Genomic DNA, 19,122 nt, shown 5'->3' with positions numbered 1-19,122 from the left:
GGCAGTGTCGTTAGATAGAGCTGTTCAAAGATTATGACTACACCATTTTGTATCATCCTGCTAAGGCTAATGTGGTAGTCGATGCTCTAAACTGAATAATGATGTCTGATTTAAGGGCGATGTTTGCTCGCATTAGTCTATTTGATGATGGGAGTCTGTTAGCCGAGTTGCAAGTTAAGCTGACTTGGATTGAGTAGATTCGAGATAAACAGTTAGTTGATGAGACTCTAGATTTATGGTTTCGTCAGATTGAGAGTGGTACTACTTCCGACTTTGGGTTAAATAGTGATGGTGTTTTGTGTTTTCAAGGTCAGATTTGTACGCCAAATGATTCGGATCTGAGACAGTCGATTCTGAGGGAGGTTCATAGTAGCCCTTATTCTATAAATCTTAGTGGTAATAAGATGTATCGCGACCTTCGTGAATTGTACTAGTGGTCATGGTTGAAGCAAGAGGTTACCAATTTTGTGGCTCAATGTTTGACGTGCCAACAGGTTAAGGCTGAGCATCAGTTGCCTTCGAGCTTGCTGAAGCTACTTAAGATTCCGTTATGGAAGTGGGAACGAGTGAAGATGGATTTTGTTAGTGGATTGCCCTCGACACCCACAAAGAAGGATTTTGTTTGGGTCGTTGTGGATCAATTGACCAAATCTACTCATTTCATTCCGATTCGAACTGATTATTCTCTGTAGAAGTTAACAAAATTGTATATTTCTGAGATAGTTAGACTGCATGGGGTACCTATGTCAATTATTTCTGACAGAGATCCTCGTTTTACATCTCGGTTTTGTAAGAAGTTACATGAGGCTCTGGGTTCAAGATTGAACTTCAGTACTGCGTTCCATCCTCAGACAGATGGTCAATCTGATAGGGTGATTTAGATGGTTAAGGGTATGCTTCAGAGCTGTGTGATTGATTTCTGGGGTAGTTGGGAGGATTATCCATCGCTAGCTGAGTTCACCTATAATAACAGCTACCAGTCGAGCATTCAAATGACACCTTACGAGGCTCTATATGGTACTAAGTGTCGTACACGTTTATGTTAGACTGAGTTGGGTGAACATCAAATTTTGGGTCCTGAGTTGGTTTCTAAGACAGAGGACAAGGTTTAATTGATTCGAGATCATCTAAAAGCGGCTTCTGATAGGCAAAAATCATATGCAAACCTGAAAGACGTGAGATTGAGTACTCTGTAGGGGATTTTGTATTCCTTAAGGTCTCTCCATGGAAGAGAGTTCTGAGGTTCGATCATAAAGGCAAGTTGAGCTCTAAGTTCATTGGACCGTACCGGATTCTGAAACATGTAGGACCAGTTGCTTATCAGTTGGAGCTACCCTTAAGCTGGACCGTATTCATGATGTGTTTCACGTCTTGATGTTGAGGCGGTACCGTTCTAATCCATCCCATGTTGTCTCGATTGAGGAGATTGAGGTTAGGCCGGACCTGTCTTTTGAGAGGGAAACGATTCAAATTTTAGACCGCGATGTTAAGGTTTTGTGCAAAAAGTCCATTCCTTTAGTGAATGTGCTATAGTGGAATCATAGCACGGAGGAGGCCACGTGGCAACCTGATGACTCGATGCATCAATAGTATCCTCATATATTCTAATCAAGTAAACTTCGAGGTCGAAATTTCTTTTAGGGGGTACAATTATAACACCTTAAATTTTATATTTCTGCTTTTGTGAAAATGTGGCATAACTGTGTATCTGCTTCAGTGGTTAAGTGTTCTAAGAGTGTGTGAGAGGTCTTGGGTTCAAGGCTTACCCTTGGAAAATTTTATTATTTTTGGAATTAAGCTCTATCTCTATTCAATGGGCTTACATTAAATTGCATGTACTTCCATATCAGAATGAGCTTACTAGTTCGAGTGGTAAGTGAGTCAGTGTGTTAGAGGTCTTGTGTTCGAATCCTCGTGTTGGAAGGTTGACGTTTTTACTCAATTTTGTGTCATAATTTTGGTGGAGTTGGGATTCTATGGGAGTTATGAGTAGTAGGGGTTGTGGGAGTAAATTAAAGGATTGTGGAGATTTTTAGGGATTATTTTTCCTTTTTTCAAATTTTCTCTTTCATCAAAAGAAGAATCTGACGTCAAACTTTTTGCTATTTTTTTTTTCAGACGTGAACCCTTCCTTTGCTTTTGTTTTTGGCAATCGGTGGAAATTCCCTCTTGTTCTTTGTGCTATTCTCATGCTTGGTGCTTGCCTTGGGTTTATGTAAGGGGGTCACTTTTGTTTTGATTTTCGATAACTGTTAGATATACCTTCCCTTGTAATGTGATTTTGGCACGATTAGAGGTTTGATTCTAATAGAATTCTGGTGTAGGTGAAGGTGGGGGAGAAGGAAACGCATTTTGACGATTTAACTGTGTTATTACCTGTGCTAGTCATCGGTAAGTTGCTTGCGCTGCTTCGAGTTTTTGTAATGACTCGTAAATTGGGGGATTGGTGACCAATGGATTTCTGTTTCTTAGGTTTCGCAGGGCTCATCGTCGCTGTAGCGACTTAAACGAACCAAGATTTAGCTTGGTCTGGCAATGTTATAAATGTTATGAATAGGATTTAGCTTGGGCTAGCAATCCTGCTATATCATATGTGGCTCCAGAGTGTGCTCTATGAATTTGTACCAAAAAGGGGCACTTTTGAATATGAATTGACGGATCGTTGACATGCATAACTTGAGCATACTACCCGAATATCCATCGAAATTACAATAGTTCAATAGGAATTATTCTTGAAATATGGAAAAGTGACATGAAACTAAAAGTTTATATTGTGATAAGCATCCATGTTTGACTGGCATTCATATGATGTTATGTGCCTGACTTGTTTGATTAAGTGAATGCGATAAGTAAACTTACTCAAAATTTATGGAATATATGTATAAGTGCACTTGTTTGAATAATATAATCAGAAAGTTTGTGTGACATAGATATGTATGTTAATTTGCCTGAAGTAAATTGTATAACTGTGACTATATTATGATGATGATGAATGTTAAGTCACATGTGTGTATATATGATAGACGAGTTAGAGATTTTACGACTCACCCCCTTACCAATGTGGTATTTTATAGCGAAATTTCACAAGATTTATGTTGAATGAGCTCATAGGTGAGAGACAAAAGAGTTCAGTAACAGAATAACTAATAATATGAACAGAGTTGAGAATAGTTTTGCAAGTGAGTACAGTTTTGGAAAAGATGCTAGGTTATTCCAAAGATCATTCAGATTTCCCAATGTTACGGTTAAAGAAAAATTTAATCTCGGCTAATCGACTCATTCTGGTATGATGTCTAAAGTATGTATTTGTTGAAATTTCTTCCGGATTGATTTTTGTTAGTGAATGGAATAATATGGGATTAGTGATGACAGAATTAGTTAAAGAAATGATATTTGAATCGTAAATATGTCTGAGTGTAACAGTTGTAATTGAATAGAATATAATGATCTCTTCTTGATATTTTATATATTCATTTATCCTCAGAGATATATGTGATAACTCGTTTTCTGATGACATTCTTATTGTATGAGAATGCTAGTTGATTATAATGTTAGATGAAACCACTGTTGTTCCGGATGGTTGATGATCAGCTTATCTTATCTCTCTCATTGGGATTCTATTCTATTGTACTTGGAATAAAATTTGATGGTAAAAATTTATTTGAGGCTATCCTTCTGTTTCTACTGGATGTTGTTTTGTTCTCTCTCTCTCTCTCTCTATATATATATATATATATATATATATATATGAAAAATATATTATCTCTGTTATAATTGATTCTAGAGCACGTAAGCATTGTTTTTCTTCTGGTTTTCTCTAGGAAATCATTAAGATCTTTATTATTTTCGTATGAGTTATGTTCTACGACTGCCAGTATGGTATCGCATCTTGGATTTCTTTATCTCGGTCTTCTTATCACTCTTATTTCATAAATTATCAAGCATGGCTCATCTTTAAAATATGTTCTTTGGCTTGTGATAACTATGTCGATTATGGGTGTATTTCAAGTTCGATTATAGGAACGTGGTGATTCTAGAATCAGGATTTCTTTAATTTTCGTAAAAAGAATTGACATTGGCAAAGGTATTGATAGTGGAAGCTCAAGATCAAATTGTATGATGGTTTTCTTTTCTCAGGTAAGTTTGATTAAGGTCAATGAGTTCAATCAGGATATTTTGTTTTCTTGAGCTAATGCTATTGTAAAGATCTTTGATTAGCATGTTAAGGGAATTATAAAAGATTGTATGTTTGAGTTGTTTAACAGCATGAAGAAAGGAGTATTTTGATATGTTATTATTTGATAGTTGAGATAGACTCAGTTGTTTTTATCTGAGCGAGCTAGTCAGTTGAAAGGTAATTTGAGTTATATGCATTTAAGTTTATCATTAGGTAAGAAAATAAAATCTTGCACATTTATGGGTGAATAGACGGACAGTTTGAAGGAAGAATTCATATTCTAGAAAGTATGATACAGAGATATACCTATTTGATTATTTTAATCGAATGATGTTGTTATGAGTTAAAGCTGTCCAATTGATAAAGTTATCACATTCATGAATGTTTGAATGGTCTGTTGCATGTTAAAAAAGTTGAAAACAGTCGAAGGTGTTATTAACCGAAGTGCTGGTTCTGGGTTCTGTTTGAATTGAGTAAAGAATTCGTGATTCTTTTTTAGTGATGCACTATCGAACGAATTGGAATGTGTTTTAATGTAAGAATGTAAAGTGACAGTTTATGCTTTCAGATGGTTAAAGTCTCATTAAAAGAATTGTTCGAAGAGTGAATTAGAGTTGGCCGCTAGTATGTTTGTGTTGTAGATGATTGAATGGAAAGCTTTTGTTCATTTTGTAAGTGTTGGTTACATGATTAATCTTATTTGATGAAAGTCTGAATTTAGCTGAATTAAAAAGCTAAAGCGATGTTTTCTTTGTAAGATAGAGAACCTCAAGAATGTGATAGTGAGTGGTAAACTAAACGAGTATAGTGTGAGACAACTTTTGATTCTGATTTTTGTTATTATTACTCCAAGATAGAATTCACTCAATCAATTATCTAGAGCTTATGCAGAAAATGTTGTACGAGACTCAATAGTAGCTCGCTTATTCATTCAGGGAGTAATAGATATGCAGTTTTTTAAAGAAGATGTTCTGATGATTGGGAATATAATCTGAGTATGCAGTTGTATCTTGGCAATATAATTTATCTTTAGATTGACAATAAGCCTGAGAGAGTAATTCAGATCTTTGACGATATGCTCTGACACTGTGTTTCAAAGATCAAAGGTGATTGAAAAAAGATCTACGAGGTGGAATTGATTTGTTATTCTGAGGAAAATGGTAAAAGTGATTCATGAAAGTTGAATGCAACTTCAGAATGACATAAGTAGTATACAAATTTGAAAATTTAAGATATTGGATTCGAGATCGATGACAGAGTGTTTCTAGAAGTATTGCCCTTGAAGAGGACTCTTTGATGAGATAGAGGAAAATACGGAAACATTACCCTAATCTCTTTTCTGGTAAGATTTTCGGGGACAAAAATCCTTAAAGGGGGGAGAGTTGTAATAGCCTGATTTTGGGTCTAGTCAGAACAATGGTTTCGGGACCACAAATTTGACGTAGAAAATTTTATTTTTATTATATTTTTATGGTCTACAATTTTATGGAATGATTTCGTGAAAAATTCATTCGAAAATTTTGACGTTTGGGCACTCAATTTAGTCAAAAGGACTAAAATGTAAAAAGTGCAAAACTTGAGTTCTATAAGCTAGAGGTGTGTAATTACTATGAATTTTTAAATTAGAGGTCCTTAGATGGTAATTAGACTATTTCTTAAGTTGGTGGACAAAAATGGACATGGAGAAAGAGAAATTTTTATGTTTTATGTTAGGGCCATTTTGGTCATTCAATAATTAAATGAGTTAAAAAGTCAAATTAAAAGCCAATGTTTGTCCATCTTCCTCCCATGACCAAATTTTACAAGAAGAAACCATGGCTAAGGTTTTTCAAGCTTTCAAGCTCGATTATCAGGAAAAAAACTAAGTTCGAAATTAGAATAAGGGAAAATAAGTATTTGATAGTTAGGTCATTTTCGCCATTTTTATGTCGAGGCAAGTTCTTATGTAAATAATGCATTGTTTTAATTATGTTTTAAATGCTTTACTATTGTATGAATTATGATTAACCATTGAGTGTGTTCAACAAAGTTCGACAAGCGTGAAATCCTGATTGAATCTTAGGAATAGATAGGATACAAATGTCATGACATTAGGGTTACTAAGACTACGTGTAAGACCATATTTGGGGTATGGCATCAATATGAGACTTCGTGTAAGACCATATCTGGGATATGGATCGATATAAGACTTCGTGTAAGACCATAGTTGGGCTATTGGCATCGATACAAGATTACATATAAGACCATATCTGGGATATGGCAATGGTATGGTACCAAGTGTACAGGACTCCCGAGTATCCTTTAGTATTCCAAGTGGTTCAACAGGTAATTTAGCAGGTATGTCAAAGAAGAGAAACAATATGTAAGTATTACAAATTGGTAGAGGTATGTACCTAAAGTTTATAAGCATTGACTTCATGAAATTGTGAGTTCATGATTTTTACGAGAATGGTTTTGTGAAACCTTGTGATTGTTGGCTTATGCTTGTAATGTATGAAATTCATGTTAAATTTCGGTTGAAGACCATGTGATTGGCTTTCGTCCCAAATTGAGCTATGATATAGCGCGTTTTATTCACTTAAGTTGTGATCCATTGGATATGAGAAAAAGGAAAGATTGGTATATTTACGTCTTAAAATGATTATGTAAGCATGAGAAGATATAAATTTGGAACAATTGAAAAATGTTAAAATATATGCTTGAAAGGTGAATACTCATATTTAATGCGCATGTTTACTATGAAGTCTGAAATGACATGTTAAGTGCTATGATATGTTACGAAAGAGAGATTACGGTTGTGAGGCTAATGCCAAGATATGTTAAATTATGCTTATAAGTTAATAGAGTAAACATCGTGATTGAATAAAATTATAACTATGAGATTTATGGAAATTTGTATTATTTTGTGTTTAAATTGTTGAACTTGATAAATGCCTAAAAAGAGTTGCTTATTATTTTCATGCGAACTTATTAAGCTATATAGCTTACCCCCTTCCTTTCCCATGTTTTATAGTATCGTAAAGCTAGCTCGAGTTGGAGATCATCAGAGATCCTATCACACTATCAAGCTATCATTTTGGGTATTGATAAATTCAAGTATTTTGGAGTTTATGGCATGTATAGGGACTTGGTCTTTTAGTCATATGTGTCATTATAACTTTAGCTAATGTATTGGCTTTTAAGGGTCAAAGGCTTGTTTTGCTATTTGGCCATGTAAGTTGGCTTATATTGGTAATATGGTTGTAAGCCTAAGTATATTCATATATATGTCAATGCCTTTGGTGATATAATCATAGTATGCTTAGTGAATGTGAATGTTTGGTAATGTGGTCTATTGATGGGATGATAAATTTGTGTGTACAATAAGGTAACTAAAAGTAGTTAAATGAAGCCTAATGAAGGTGAAATTGACACAAATGATTTATGACATGATAAATGTTGTGTGTATGATAGATTTTGATATGGTACTAGTATGTGATGGTCATAATTGTGGATGGATTGGTTGCTCTTACATGCTTGAATTTATGTCATGAGATGTTGTGTAGATGTGTGCAAGTGAGGGTGACAAAATGGTTTGGTAAATAGCCTTGTTCTTGTCCACAAGGGTAGACACATGGGCATGTGTCTAGGCCGTGTGTGACACACAGTCAGCCCCATGGGCGTTTGATCCGACCATGTGTCCTCTGCACCTAAATTGTTGCAAAACAGAATGCTTAGTATCGAGCACACGAGAAAAGGCACGGGCGTGTGTGACCACACGGCCTGCCCATACGGGCGTGTCCCAAGCCACACAGGTGTATGACCCCTGTTTTAGCAAAAATTCTCTAAGTGTTGTAAAACTTCTAAAGTTATCGGTTTAGTCCCGAACCTCTTTTGAAGCATGTTTTGGGCCTCGTAGGCTCGTATTAGGGACTTTATGAGTATTTGCAAAAAGTTTTAATTTGGATGAAAATTTGTGGCTCGGAAATGTATGTTTGCTTGTGTTTAAGTCCAGTGATGCCTCGTACCCTGTTCCGGCGTCGGATATGGGTAAGGGGTGTTACATTTAGTGGTATTAAAGCTATGGTTTAGTCGATTCTAAGGCTAACCTAGCATGTGTGAGAGTCTAGCTATACATGCCATATACAACCCATGATAGTGTGATATCTCCCTAGTCTGATAAAATTATTTTGTTGAGGCAAAGATGCTTTCCAACAGAGCTACTTTCGAAAACGCTAAAAGGGATACTAAGATATTCAAAAATGTGTTTGTGATAAATTGAAACTTGCGAAGGTACAAATAAGAGATCATGATATGTATGTGATGATGTACAAAATGAAATAACTATAAGTTGAGAAATATGGGTAAAATGTCATAGTTTTGGTTGAACATTGTATTTCAATGGATTATGTTGATTTTATGAAACAGATAAAATGTTATAAATGTTATGAAAAGGATTTAGCCTGGGCTGGCAATCCTGCTATATCATATGTGGATCTAGAGTGTGCTCTATGAATATGTACCAAAAATGGGTACTTTTGAATATGAATTGATGGATTGTTGACATGCATACCTTAAGCATCCTGAATATCCATCAAAATTACAATAGTTCAATAGGAATTATTCTTGAAATATGGAAAAGTGACACGAAATGAAAGTTTATATTGTGATAAGCATCCATGTTTGTTTGGCATTTATATGATATTATGTGCCTGACTTGTTTGATTTAGTGAATTGTATAACTTACTCAAAATTTATGGAATGTATGTATAAGTGCGCTTGTTTGAATAAGATAATCTAAAAGTTCGTGTAACATAAATATGTATGTTAATTTGCCTGAAGTAAATTGTATAACTGTCATGATATTATGATGATTATGAATGTTAAGTCACATGTGTGTATATATAAGAGTTGAGTTAGAGGCTTTACGACCACATGGTCTGCCCACACGGGTGTGTGCCAAGCCACACGGGCGTGTGACCCCTGTTTTAGCAAAAATTCTCTAAGTATTGTAAAAATTTCTAAAGTTATCGGTTTAGTCCCAAACCGCTTCCAAAGCATGTTTTGGGCCTCGTAGGCTCGTATTAGGGACTTTATGAGTATTTCCAAAAAATTTTAATTTGGACGAAAATATGTGGCTCGGAAACGTGTGTTTGCTTGCGTTTAAGTCCGATAATGCGTCGTACACTGTTTCGGCGTCGAATACGGGTAAGGGGTGTTACAGCTACATTATATCTATTATGTGCCGCATTGGTACAACATGGTGTTTAGGGCTGGGTGGGTGTTTTAAACCCAACATGGTGTGTAGGGATGGTCGAAGATGGTGTGTAGAGTATGAGGGTAGGATATCTGATTTCTGATTCTGACTTGCACATCTGTATATGTATCTGAGATCGGCTTAGGCCCGAATCTGCATTTGCATTTGTAATGGGCTTAAGCCCTAATTAGTTTCTGTCTAATGTTTGATAATCAGTATGTTTGCATGTCTAATTTTTCTGGGTTACACATTGAGTTTACGTAAACTCACCCATTTTCTGTTTGTTTTGTATAGGTAATCCACAGAGTTAGGCGGATCGGTGCAGCAGAGGACTTGATGGTGACCACCCGCTTTTACTGTTTTATTCTGTCTTATTTTATGGTTTTATTTAAGTTTTGGCTTGGAGATTGGAGAGGTTGTATTTTCTCGGACTCTCTAGACTCCTTTAAACTATTTGGCGTTGGTTTTGGGTTTTGGTTTTAACTTGCTTATAACTATAATGGTTTTACCTAAAACATGATTCTCTTAAAATGTGAACTGTTTTCCTTAAAAACGATGATTTTCCTAAGCTTGCGCTAAAATGATACGTTTTGACTAATTGAATATACGTTTCAAAATAAATGAAAGCAATTAAGGGTTTTAAGCTTAAGGTTTTTATCAAGTTAGCTCCGTTTTTAAAATCCCTTCCATGTGACATCACTATATTTGGCCATAACGTCTAGGCCTATTTAGGGTGTTACAACTAAACCTATTTAGAATTCCATAAAAACCATCAAAAACACAATAGATTTCTCTATTGCTTAACTTTTGGGTTTTTTAAATTTTCAATCAAATGCTCGGTTCTTCGTCAACAAAGGTAACGATTCATTTTTCTATGACTTTTTGATGTTATCTAGTCTTTTAAATAGAGTTTTTACCCATTAAATCATATGTTTTGAATAAAAGCCAAAAATTGGGTTGTTAATTGTGGATTTCGGGATTTGGGATAACAACATGGTTTCAAAGTGTTTTTCAATTGGTTTTGATGTGAATAGAAGGTTTCTAAACTGAATTTCAAGTTTCGTTAAAGATTTCTTAAGTTTTATTGGATTTTCATGAAAATTGCTATGATTTGTTGAAAAATTTTGATATCATGAATTGAGTAGTTTTGCGTAATTTAGGATAGAGAATCAGTTGTAGGTGAATAATTAGATGAATGGAATCAGTTTTATGCAAAAAGATTAAGTATAGGCCAAGATAATTGAGTTTCAAGCTTGCTAGTCGAAAATTCAATTTCATAAGGAATATAACTTAAGTTTGCATTTTGCATTTAATAAAATTTATTAAAAATTATAAAATTATAAAATTATTTAGAAAGAGTAGTAATTTTTAATTTTTATAATATTTAATATTTTTAAAATTTTATATAATTTTTCGTAATTTTCAATTTTATAATTTTTTTACAACTTTTAATAATATTTTACTATTTTTAAAAACTTTTAGTAAAATATTTACTACTTTTTTTTGTTTTCTATTGTACACTAACAACTTTATTTCATCACTAACAACTTCCTAAGGGCATCACTTCTTAGGGTTTAATTGCACATAATTTAAACCAGCTAGCCTAGATTTCAACACTTGTTCATTCGTTAATTATTCACACATCCTTTCGTTAAACTCCTTAAGGAAATTATCTACTCATGGATATAAATACTATAATTCATAAGTTCATATTTAACATGCAAAACAATAAATTGAATAAAAGTAAGGAGTACATAAATAAATCCATTTTCATATCGAATTGAAGCTCGAAAGTGAAATCTGCTTTAATAATTACGAAGATCACCTCTGTAACACCCCAAACCCAGCTTAGAAGTTATGACCAAATCTGGTGTTGTTACATAAAACGATTGAAATTTTAGTTTTTGTGAATCTTGTAAAATATCGTAAAATTGTTACTTAAAAACTTCGATTTAGTAGAAATCACTTCTATTTTATCTTCTTAGTTGAAACGATATTCGCTTACATTTTCTAAAAACAGTTACTTTGCAGCGGAACTTCTTAGATCGTTATATTTTGGAAGAACCAAGTTAATTTTCTCAAAAAACAGTTGTTTTCCAGAAAATGGACATTTTTTATAAAATGATTTAAACAGTATCATGCAAAAATTGAAAATAAAACCTCAAAATCAAAATAGTCCAAATATTACAAACTGCTTAAAACCAAATTTAAATGTTCTATGTAAAACAAATTTATTGTAACTGAGCTCACGTGGCACTGATCCGCCTAAGTTTGAGGATTACCTAAAAATACAAGCCAAACAGAATATGAGTTTTTGAAACTCAATGTGTAACAAATAACTTTAACAGTTAGTTTATATAAGCAGATTTAACAGAAACTGAATCATATCAGAGTAGTACAAATACAAACATATAATCCTACCCCCATCCGCTACACACCATCTCCTACCATCCCAACACATCATATGGGGTATGAAACACCCATCCCACCCTACACATCACTTACTGTTGATATGACACTTTACAGAATATTTGCAGTTGCGCTACCAAATAAATAGGCGAATTATCGCCTTAGAACAGATACTTACTTATGACAAAATTTTAACAAATATAAAATTTAAAGTTTTGGGCATTACAACTCTCTCCCCTAAAAGAAATTTTAGCCTCCAAATTTACCTGATTCAAACAGATGCAGATATGCCTATCGAATGGAGTCCTCATGTTCCCACGTGGCTTTCTCATTGCCATGATTCTGCCACAGAACCTTTACTAAAGGAATAGTCTTTCTCCTCAAGTCCTTAACATCTCGATCTAGAATTTGAATTGGCTCTTCCTCGAATGTCAAATCTGGTCTTACCTCAATTTCCTCAACAGAAACAATATGAGATGGGTCAAATCGATACTACCTCAAGATAGAGACGTGGAACAAGTCATGAATCCAGTCCAATTCTGGAGGACCAATCCCACACATTTCAAAATTCGATTGGCCCAATGAACCTAGGGCTCAACTTGACCTTACATCCAAACCGAAGGACTTTCTTCCACTGAGATACCCTATGGAAGATATAATCACCCACAGAATACTTGATACCTGTCATCTTCAGATCCAAATACGACTGTTATCTATCAGAAGCTACCTTAAGCTGATCCCAAATCAGTCTAACTTTATCCTTAGTCTTGGAAACCAACTCAGGACCAAAAACCCAGCGTTCACCCAACTCAGTCCAATATAATGGAGTACAAAACCTACGACTATACAGAGCTTCATAAAATGCCATCTGAATACTAGACTGGAAACTAATATTATACATGAACTCGGCTAAAGGCAGAAACTCCTCCCAACTACCTCGAAAGTCAATCACACAACTCCGTAACTTGACCTCTAGTATCTGAATCACCCTCTCAAATTGACCATTTGTCTAATGATGGAACATAGTACAGAAGTCTAACCTTGAACCCAGAGCCTCATAAAGCTTCCCCCAAAATCTATAAGTGAAACGATGATCCCTATCAGAAATAATCGAGACCAGAGCCCCATGAAGTCTCACATCTCAAAAACATATTGTAGACACTAAATTTTGCCCGGGCCCAGAAATAAGTCCAAAAACAAAAATATAATAAACCCCCCAAAAAACGAAGTCCAAGTTCAGTCCAGAATTACAAATATAATTTGGCCCGATCGGAATGGCCCATTACTTGAAAAGATTTAAGGTCCATCTACAAGCTTGACTCATATGGAAATATAATCATCAATGATATGCAATCTTAGATATGATATGCAATCTTAGATATGATACAATCTTAGATATGATATGCAATCTTAGAAGATATGATTTTGTAATCTTAGAGATTTAATTTGTAGATACCTTTTAATCTTAACTGTTGATGTAATTGATCTGTACCGTTGGATTTGGGGAGGCTCAACTATAAATAGAGGCCTCTCCCCTCATTGTAAAACAACTAGACTTCACTTGAGTTTTGGGGAAGCAATAAGAATTCTTAAGAGCATTCACTCAAATTTCTCTCCCTCTTGCGTTCTTACTCTCTGTGGTTTGTTCTTATTTTATTCTTCGTCTATCTTAGTTTTTCAACCTTTTTTTATTTTAATTTCTTCATTTTTCAAATATGTATATTTATTCCTATCTTTTATACATTTGATTATGTATTTTATATATTATAATATTTAACCTTTTTATATAGTTTATTTTCAAATATATATTTTCTATGCATGTATATATATTATATTATCATTTCATGTATTTTGAACTATTGCATTATATTTTTTATAATTTGTAAATGTTCTATTTATTCATTTTTTAGTATCTCATTTATCTTATTTGTGCATAGTTTCATTTTTTTATGCTATGTTTAATTATTTCTTTTATGTGCTATTTTATGATATATATTGTTATATAATTTTTGCATGTATTATGTTTTTTCTTTTAGTTTACTCATGTTTTTATTTGTTTATTATCTTATATTTACCCTAGTATGATTTTTTTATTAAACGTATGTTCATGTTATTTAGTTTTGTCTTAATGATATTATGTTCGTATGGAAATGTTAGAATATTTTGTACATCTATGCTTCGTGATGCATTAATATGTCATCCTAAAACGTCATTTAAAATAATATTCCAAGGTTTTTTTAAAAAAAATAAAAGGCAATGCTTGATGTTTGGAAACTTCGAGAAATAGTGCCCTAACATGCTGGGTTGATATTTCCCGTTTGTCTAAATGCCTAAAGTATCCTTCTAAATAGATTTTGTAAATCACGAGATGAATTCAGTTACGAGAGTTTAAAAATATCGTGTCCTATCATGTTGGATGTGATGTTTGTATTCTTTCGGAGCTAAGGAATTTCAATTTTTTTAACTTAAATAATTTCGATTTTAAAAAAGGGATCTTATTTTTTAAATCCTTTCAAATTTTTGACATTAAGACAGAAATCTATTCAATTTGGTACCAATGTTGGGCGTTGCGAGGGTGCTAATCCTTCCTCGTACGTAATCGACTCCCGAACCTATTTTCTTAATTTTCGTAGACCAAAACATTTTATAAGGTGATCCAATCACACCTAAAAAGGTTGGTGGCAACTCCCATTTTCATTTTTCAAAAAGTCGAACCCCGTTTTTCAAACCTCCCTTTAAAAAATGGTTTCGACAGCTTGGCGAATCCGCTGGGGACCTATAAGAGAGTCAAGCCGAAAATTGATTATTTTCTATCTTAATGTCGGAAATTTGGAAAATTTATAAAATATGTCATTTTTACATGTGTTAGTTGCATATGTTTGTTATTGTTTACGCACACATTGCATTTTCATGACCGTTATGGTCTCACCCTTAAGTGGGAGTAAGAAGCTATGCTTTCGTGAGGTTTTCACCTCCGCATGGGCTAGTGGATTTCTTCCGGGATACATCCGTACCTATGTCTTCGTGAGATTTTCATCTCCGCATGGCCATAGGGAAATGTGTCCCCCTGAACCGAACTTGGTCCATATGAGCCTATAATTGGTGAGGATCGAGGAATCAGCTGGTTCAGGTACCCTTGCCTTAGAACTGAACTACATATAGTGAACTTTAAGTGCTTGCCCCAGGTAGTATGATGATGACCTTTAATGCCTACTTTTATAAGTTCTTATTTATTATATTTTTTTATATATGTGACACTGACTTGTTTTTCTTATTTTGCTATCATTGCATGTCATTTATCATTAAAAGGTGTCGATTCAAGGTTCGATTTTTTAGTTAGAAAGTTTTGTAATGGGGAACGAATATCTTAATAAAGTGGAGGACAACTCTTTCGTTTGTGCTTGGTCAGAGAAAACCCAGATAGAAAAAGGAAATAGTGTCACCGAAGGATACACATCAGAATTATGGGACTACACTATCATTAGTGTGATGCAAAATAACCTCCAAGAGTTAAAGGAAATATGGGATTAATGGAGTAACGAAGCCAAGCAGTTGTTCTACAACAGTTATGGGGAATTACAGTATTTGCTTGACATGAAGATAGATGAACAATTCAATGTGAGCATGGGGAGTACTGATGGACACTTCTACCATTACAGATGAAGATAGTCACCTCGTGGATGGTAGGGTATAAGACTTACAAAATTGAATTGGATGGAAAGAATTTTGCTTATGATGGTAGAAAGGCTCACTTACTATAGAACCACTACCAAACAACAAGCTGGAATTTACTGTGGTACTTTAGGATGTTGTACCTATCAGAAATAATGGAAATGCAAGCCCTGATGGCCGGGACAGCCCAAATGAGCATGAAAGAAAGAGATTAAAGAAGATCGTATCATTTAAAGACCTTTAAAGTGGAGATTAGTTATACTGCGAAGATACCCATGCAAGCAATTCGAAATGTTCTGTGGAGGCAGAAATTTAAAGACTCTCAAGAAGCACTGAAGATGTTTGATATCATTTTAAGGCAGTCTACTGCAAAGCTGGAATGCCTATTTGTTCGCCAATCTTTCTTTCAAGGTAATCAGAGCAACTTCATAGACATTAGAGGAGGTGTCTTTGGCTGCAGAGCTTACTTCATAGGTGAAGCCGTAATTCAAATTCAAGAGATAGCTGATCATTTACAGATACTGGTTGAAAGGGCAAGCACGTTGAGCACCAATATAAAGCGGGATAGTTCAGATAGAGGTCGAGAGTTAGCTTTGTTATTAGATAGGGTTAAGATTCTGGGCCTACGAGCAAAAGCATATTTGTAATCCGTTTTATGAAAAGACTTTTGTTCCTTAAATAACGTTTTCTAAAATGAAACTGAATCGAGATCGATACCTTTTTACATTCATGCATTTGCATTACATCAAAGAAAAGAAGGCGTTGATTTGAAATTCGATTCCTAAATAGAATAGTTTGTCATAAGGAAACGAATTTCTTGATAAAGTGGATTATAGTGCGGTCATCTGAATATAGTCCAAATAAACACGACGAGAGAAAGTTGATAGTCCACGGAGGAATACATGATGTAATTGCCAGAGATTCAAGCCAACGAAGGTTATCCAAGAGCATGACGAGAGAAAGCCAGAAGTCTACAAATGAATACATTACTTGATTTAATTGCCAACGAAGATTATCCAAAAGCCGGCACTTTTTGATGAGTATCATAGAGATAAACAAGTAAGAGATCGAGGCTCAGATTAAGCGATAAGGAGTTAGCAAAAGACATCTTTTAGAGAATTTACAGGATTCGACCATGAAGAAAAGATCAGCGTTTACTTGGACTATGAAGGGCAAGACCACATATGTAATCTATTTTCATGTAAAGAAATATGTTTTCTAGAAAAGTTATTCTAATGGAATTGAATTCAAGATCAACATCTCCTTTTTTTTTGCATTCATGCATTTGCATTGCATCATATCACATGTATTTAAATCTATAAAAAGACCCTAATTAAGGTTTAAAAGAGAAAGAAAAAGAGAGAGAGAGAAGAGGGCCACGACTGAGTGAAAAAGAAGTTGAATGGGAATTAACGATGTTCCCTTACATATCCCCAAATTTTGTGTCAGGGGGGATAGCTTACCCGAAGAAGGGGGTGTTTGGAAATGAAAATCATCCCATCAATGTCATACATGAGGAAGGGACTAAACAAAGAAACCTTGAGGGCATTCGCCCTTACGAACCGGGAAGTTCTTTAAATAATTGGACTGTAGAAGAACTTCCTGTAATCTTTAGGAATTTTACGGAGTAATGTTCAGAACACTCTTGTTGCTCTAAAGCCTAGGAGTAATGAGATTTCTTTTGAGAAGTGGGCTCATGTTCAAATATTTTTATTTTCAATAAAACATACTTTTATTTTTCATCCGAGTAAATATTCTTCCATTCTGATTCTTTTGACCTTTGACATTCTTTATAAATTTTCATTCCATGTAAATAGTCATTCTTGAATTCATTCATTCCTTGTATATTCTTTTGTGTGCCTATTATAGATCCCTAGATATCAATGACACGGGCAACGATACTACAGATTCAGAGTTCCTTTTGAGTGTGATATGTGTTTAGAGGAATCTCAGTACTTTGAAGGTGATAGAAATTGTGACTTATTTCTGAATTTGTTGAAAATGGTTTTTACCCCATGAAGTGGTGGTAGGAAATATAGCCTTAGAGGAAGGAAAGATTGTGAAATTGAAATTAGCCAAAGAGACAAAACAAGACCTTGTTGAGACTATTATGGGAATTCAAAAATGTGGTCCAAAGACGCATGCAAGAGGATTTGCAATTGCCAGGATAAACATGAGGTTTTGGGGCACACATGGTCCACTATGGATAGGGGCATCAGTTGTACAATGAATGCCAAATTTAAAGGAGTCAAGACTTATGGGGCATGTATGTTATGGGCCTGAGCTCGTCAAAAGTTTCAAGCTGACAATGACTCATCTTTGTGGACGTCAACTACTCTATTAAGAGGGGGAGATAGCTTCATATGCCAATATTACAAAGTCAAAAGTCATCTATTTCAAAAAAAAAGATTATATATAACTGCACAATGCCAAAAGTTTGCAGTCTTTTCAAAGATAATGCGCCATACCACAGTACAACAAAGGTTGCCAAAAGAAAAAGAAAAAGAAGGAAAAAACAAATTACAGAAGATGACCTAGACTGGTAAAAATTGGCATAAGAAACTACCGCCTACTCTATATGCTTACGCTGGGGCAAACACCCTCAATTCCAGTTGTTTCAAAGGTTCCAACCATCATCCTTGGAATGGGTGCATTGTTTGGCTTTCCTGAGTAGTCTGATATGCCATCAATAGCTGCGATGGTTAGCTCCAAGCAGTGGCCATTGATTTCCAGCTATGGGGAATCAGGTCGTACGTAGTCTTTGAAGCTTAAAATGATAGATTCTTTCTTCAAAACCAGTTTCTAACAAAGTGGATGACGGTATCATGAAGGAAGCTCTCTTAGACTTCTATACAAGTTCAGGGAAGAGGAAACCTGATCAAATCATTATTTTCAGGGATGGGGTTAGCGAGTTTCAATTCAATCAAGTTTTGATCAAGTTGTTGAGGCTTGCAAGTTCCTTGACGAGAAGTGGAACCCTAAAGATTGTGGTTATTATTGTACGAAAAACCATCATACCAAGTTTTTTTTTCAGCAAGGATCTCCTGACAATGTGCTACATGGTACTGTCATTGACAACAAATTATGCCATCCAAAGAACAATGATTTTTACCTTGGTACCCATGCTGGAACGATTGGAATCACGAGGCAGACCCACTATCATGTTCTCTTAGACCAGGCTGGGTTTTTGACTGATGATCTGCAAGAGTTTGTTCATTCTCTATCCTATATGTATCAAAAGAGCACCACAGTCATATTTGTTGTGGCTCCTATTTGCTACACTAATTTGGCAGCTTCACAGTTGGGGGCAATTTATGAAGATTAGGGATGCTTCAGAAACATCATCGAGTCATGGTGGGATGTATGCTCCAGAAGTAATCTCTGTACCCGCCTTTCCGTGTTGAAGGATAAAGTCAAGAACTTCATTCTTGTCTCGAGAATCATTAAACCATCTTTTGTAGGGATTGAAAACAACACCAGATCTGCCATCGGGCAATCCCTTTCTTATGGGTTTATGAATCAAGATTTTTCCTCCAAGCTTTGATGGAGTCAAGAATTGAATACCTCTAGTAAACTTAACTTGAAAGTATTCATCCTAAGCAAATGTACCAAAAATGGATAACACAGA

The 19,122-nt window shown here is 34.8% G+C and overlaps 1 pseudogene; it reads left to right on the top strand.

The window, feature by feature from the left end:
• The first annotated feature begins 18,087 nt into the window (after positions 1–18,087).
• Positions 18,088–18,898, top strand: LOC108466258 (protein argonaute 4-like; annotated as a pseudogene).
• The last annotated feature ends 224 nt before the right edge of the window (positions 18,899–19,122 follow it).

This window comes from Gossypium arboreum, chromosome 2 (assembly GCF_025698485.1).
Source record: "Gossypium arboreum isolate Shixiya-1 chromosome 2, ASM2569848v2, whole genome shotgun sequence".
Taxonomy (NCBI): Eukaryota; Viridiplantae; Streptophyta; class Magnoliopsida; order Malvales; family Malvaceae; genus Gossypium; species Gossypium arboreum.
The sequence above is the reverse complement of the archived record's forward strand: the minus strand, read 5'-3'. Positions and strand labels throughout refer to the sequence as shown.